The following is a 6,000-nucleotide window of genomic DNA, read 5'->3' on the forward strand; positions in this document are numbered from 1 at the left end:
TAAAAATTGAAGATGAAAGATTAAACATAAAAAAATCCTCTTGTGAAAGGGTTTTAACCCCTTAAGATTTGGGTCTCAACTCTGTGAAATTACATTCTTGCCCCTAAACTTTTCTGCCTTATTCGATCGCGCTATTTTGGATCGTGATAGGACTTCTGCGATCTCATGACTCTGGTCGCGATCATGATCCTTGGACCGCGATCACAGTAATTGAGGGCTGCTTGATCTTCCTGATCTCTAGTTCTTGCTCCTTTTTGTCCTTTTTCCTTTCTTTTCAGGTTGATTTCAACTCATTTTTACCATAGGACCTGCAAGATCACAACACTCAAAATTAATGCATTCCAATGGATAATTAGCCTCATTTATACAATTTAATCATAGTAATGTGCAATAATTTGGGTATAAATGAGTGGTAAATTTTTCACTCTTTAATAACCGACCAAAAACAACCAACTAACATCACCCAAGTCCACAGTAATCCACAAAGCCTTCTAAATAAAACCAAAATCAATTAAGTTTTGGGACATACCCCCAACCATGACAATGACAATGATAATGTTAATGATAATGTAAATTCTCAATGCTAATCTAAGAAGAAAAATTGGTGAAAGTTCTAAGTCTTTTGGATAATGAAAGCTCACCTCTTCACCACCAACGACTCGAGCCAATCTATCTAACACTATGCAAGAAAAGTAGAAGTATCTCCGGGGCCTGAATCATGTGAGGATACAACGTTCGGAGATGGTTAGTGGATTGAGCACTAGCATGTAACATGTAAAATAAAGCCAAGTCAAATCCAAACCAAAACTATGTGCACATCATCATATACTTACATAAATAATATTTTGGGAATGGGAACAAGGCTTAACATGAGCTTTAAAACTTTAGCCTGGATTGTGTAGCTCAACAATCATAACATAAGAAGGCACCCATGGGATATATGGGCCAAACTCCCCCCTGTTTGGAAGGGCCCCAGTACATGTAGCCACACAAACCAGAGGACATACATATGAAAGGTGAGGACTCAAACCTCTCGGCATACCAAGGCGACTGAAGCACCTAATCATGTAATATAATGCGAGGGACTCAAACCTCTCAATCATATGATAATAATAAGGGGGACTCAAACCACCCGATCATATAAACCCCTACGTCGGCAACCGCGGTTTCTACTATTGGTCCTTTGGGACCTCTACATTTACGACTCAGCTACACAACCCTTTTTAAAGCTCAATTAAAATATTTCACACATATTTCCATTGATTGAACGGTGATACATATTTTGGCATACATTGTTGGTATTTTCATACCAACTACACTTTCAAGGTAACATCAACATGCCAAACCAATTATCATTATTAAGTAAAATTTACAACCCTTTTGGTTCAAATATATATTAGATTAGAGAATTATACAAACCCATATGGTTCAATTCAAAATCATTATGCTTCATTAACTTTTCACATTATGCCATAGTTCAAGAGCAGTTCAATGTGCATACTTTTCATATTCAAAATAAATTTCATAATAGGGGTTGAGGTCATTACCACTTCAATTGTCAATATTCACGAATTGAGCGAAATCACAATCCCCTATTTTATTCACCATACCCATGCACCCCACAAGTTTAAAACCATAATTAAAGCATGAACAATCATATGTAAACCATGGGAAAACATTGTTCAAATCAAACATTCAAAATCCTCAAACCATGTTTGAAAACCAACATCAAAACCATATGAATAATACTTTAAATCACATGATTTTAACGAAGTAGCAATTAGGGAAGAGTAACAAGTTTAAAGGGTTCTCAATTATGGAGAAAAAACCTTGAATTGACCCCTAGATGCTTAACCATAAGAAAACCCTAGCTTGCTTTGGTTGAAGGAATTTGAGTGAGTAAAGAGGGTTCTTAATTTGTTAAAGTGTTAAAATAATGCCCCTAAGGTGTCTTATGGACGTGCAGTCTAACTGGATAAAGAGGGAAATTACCAAGGCACCCTTAATTAAGAGACTGAAAAATGCCTCCAGTCGTTACGGGTCTATTAATGACTCGTTAGGACTCCTTATGACTCATCTCCATGAGTCATAGTCAAGATAGAGTCACCAGGTCTCGATACTAGTTTGACTATAAGTCATACCATACAACTCATATCCAGTCCTCACGACTCATACCCGCCTCTTGTACTCAGGACAGTAACCTTTGGACTTCACACTGGACACACTACGACTGCCCCCTTTACGACTCATATGGAGTCATTACAACTCATTACCCCCAAGTCTTCACCAAAATAGTAACTCAAGAAAATATCACTGGCCACCTTACAACTGGGTTTTTATGACCCGTATAGTCACCCTATGACTCGTAGGGTAAGTCGTATCAGGACAGTGAGAGTAAAATTTCAGAAAATTTTTCCAAGAACCTTGGGTGTTTCATTCTACCCCCTTAGTATCATTTGTCCTCAAATGATAGGAGCATTGATTGGCATGATTTAACACAAAACACAACCACACTTGCCTTAAATAAAGAGAAAAAACAAAGATATTAAGGAAATCACAATTCCCTTTAACAATGTCAAAAAACAAAGATGTTATGCAATACACATCCCTTTTGCACGATTATCCGAAGAAGGAAACAAGAATGGGTACTTGGACTTCGTGTCCTCTTCAGCTTCCCAAGTGGCCTCTTCAACCTTTTGATTCCTCCATTGAACCTTTACCAAAGCTACATCCTTATTATGCAACCGATGAACTTGTCGATCCAAAATCTTTATCGAGATTTCCTTATTGGACAAGGAATCCAAGACACCTACTCTTTCCAAAGGAACAATCAAGGAAGAATCGCTTACACACTCTTTCTCAATATTAACACACGGAAGACCGGATAAATAGAACTCATACTCGAAGGTAATTCCAACTCATAAGCCACATTGCCCACTCAGCTCAAAATACGAAATAAACCAACATACTGGGGACTGAGCTTTCCTTTCTTTCCAAACCGCATCACTCCATTCATGGGAGACACCTTCAAGAATACCAAATCATCCATGTCAAACTCCAAGTCTCTTTACCTTACATCCACATAGGACTTTAGGCGACTTTGGGTGAACTAGGTACTATGAAAATAGTGGCAAGAACATTGGAAAGATATAAAAGGGTATCCTAGTAGAAAGTGAATAAAGAAAAAAGTGCAATTTATTTGCACAAGGGAGTATCTCAAGGCACAATTCTCAGAGCAGAGGTGGCACTAGGTATTTTCTGGAAGGAATTTCCCTTCATCTATCTAGGTTGTCCTATATTTTACATGAGGAAGAATAAACTCTTTTACCAAGCATTGATGAATAAAGTCAGGTCTAAGCTTCAAGGGTGGAAAGGTAAGATTTTTTCTTATGGTGGGAGAGCAATTATAATTAAGCATGTATTACAGAGCATTCCTATTCATTGTTTATTAGTAATGAATCCCCTTTAAATGTTATGACTACTATTCAAATGATGTTTGCTCAATTTTTTTGGAGTAGTCATATACGTGGAAAAAGTAGGCATTGGGTTAGATGGAGTTCTTTATGCCTACCTGAAGATGAAGGTGGATTGGGATTCAGAAGGATTAAAGATGTATCAATGGCCCTGTTGTATAAATTATGGTGGAACTTTAGGACCAAAGAGTCGATATGGAGCACTTATATGCATAATAAGTATTGTAGGAATGATCGCCCTAATGAAGTGATGTGGAAGATAGGCAATGGATCACAGGTTTGGAAGAAAATGCTTTAGGCAAGGGATTTGATTGAAAATTAGATTTTATGGAAGATCAAAGATAGAGAATCTAGTATATGGTTTGATAATTGGATTAGATATGGTAATTTGTATACCATATCTGATCAGAGTAGAGAGTGGGATCCCAGATATCAAAAAGTGAAAGATTTAGTGAGTGATATTAGCTGGAATGAGCAATTACTAGATCAGTTGGTGAATAAAGATGTCAAAGATATGATCATTGATAAAATACAGCCTCCAAGCAGAAGTGCGGGAACTGATAGACCTATTTGGATGTTGGAATCTACAACGGACTTTACTGTAAGGTCAACATGGTAGTATTTCAAACAAAGAGAATCAAAGAACAATGTTTTAAATGCATTTGGATAAAAGAACCACCTTTCAAAATGGCATTTCTAATGTGGAGGATTTGAAAAGGAAAGGTTCCAGTAGATGAATACTTGAGAAGATGGGGTATGCAGGGACCTACTATGTGTTGGTGTTGCACTAATCCGGAGCAAGAAACTATTTCACATGTGTTTCTAAAGGCTCCACATGCTAACAGGACTTGGTCCTATTTTGTTTCTTTTACAGGTATTGCTATGAATGGATTAAGTGTCAGGGAAACCATACTTGCTTGGTGGAATGTGCAGATTTAAAAAAGAGCAAAAACATATTATATGGCAGTCCCAAGCATGATTATGTAGGAATTGTGGTAAAGAAGGAATTCTATCAAGAATGAACTAATATACAATGTCAATAGAAGCATTGGTATGTTACTAAAAGTTAGAAGACCAGCTCAACAATATCCTATATCCTGCCCAGACATTGTGACAACATTGGAGCAGAGAAAAATCAGAATGAAGATCACTAGAGTACTATGAAGATTTCCTGAAGAAGGTTGGATGAAGTACAACACTGATGGAGCATCTAGGGGAAACCCTGGGGTGAGTTTATATGCATTCTGCCTAAAAGAAACTAAGGGAGATCTAATCTATGCCCAAGGATCCAAAATTGAGGATACATCTAATGTGGAGGCAGAAATCATGGCCATCTTACAAGCAGTAAGGCATTGCTGTAATTCAGGTTATGATAAAATAATATTTCAAACAAACTCACTATTTGTATAGAAGATAATCAATAAGGATTGGGCATGCCCATGGTATCTAGAAAATTATTTGGAGCAGATATGGAGATTAACAAGTAACAAGCATATTCAAGTACAACATATACTGAGGGAGGGTAACCAATTAGCAAATCATCTTGCAAATCAGGCAATTGATAAAGGGAGTTCATATTTACAAGCTTCCAATAACTACAGGCCAAAGAAAAGGGAATTTTAAATAGTGACAAACTACAGTGTCCTAATATGAGGATTTCACCATCGTAGGGGTAAGAGGGTTGTCCAGGCAAAAGTTTCAAGTGAGCAAAACAATATATACAAAAATACAATCATAAAAGCTGTACAAAGCTATGTAGCCTATACTATTACAGCCAACAAAAAGGACTCACAGTGTAAAGAAAGGGTTTTATCAGATCTTCAAATGAAACACCTGAAGAGATACACACAGAACAGCCATATGCGGGTCCGAGCTTCTTGTTATCTCCCTTCCATCAGTGGCTACAGGAAGCAACACACTATTTATATATTGAAATAGAGAACATGGATCAGAAAAAAAGTATTAGAATGGGGTTTACCTGTATGTTCATGCACTATCAGGGATCCAAACCCTTCAATCAAGCACCAAAACATTGGATAATCCCAACAACCGGAGAACACAGCTGGGAAAATACTAAAAAGTTAAAAATAGAGAATGGAGTGATGGAAAAGAGAACAGAATACTTACTTCTAATAGCTGATATATGAGCTAGTCTACAACATGGCCATGACACAGAATTAATGATCCACAACATATTTAAAACGAAGCTTAAGTTCATCAGTGGAGTTGACAACATTATTCAGGTGGAGCTCAAGTGGCGGAAGGAGTTTTAGGAAACACAAACCCTATTTATAAGGGTATATGTAATAAACAACACAGGCCAAGTTAGTGATTTGGACCGATTTGGAATGGGCCTATCTTGTTGGTGTCTAAAGTCTTAGTTTAGTCATGCAATTTTAATATGTAGGCCCAATTTGTAAAGACTTTTTATTGTTTTTTCTATTAATCAATAAAATGCCAAAATTAAATCACAAAATAAATTAAAGTCATCATGATCATTGGGTAATAGAATGTAGGCATACATGTG

The sequence above is a fragment of the Capsicum annuum genome, chromosome 8 (genome assembly GCF_002878395.1).
Source record: "Capsicum annuum cultivar UCD-10X-F1 chromosome 8, UCD10Xv1.1, whole genome shotgun sequence".
Classification (NCBI taxonomy): domain Eukaryota; kingdom Viridiplantae; phylum Streptophyta; class Magnoliopsida; order Solanales; family Solanaceae; genus Capsicum; species Capsicum annuum.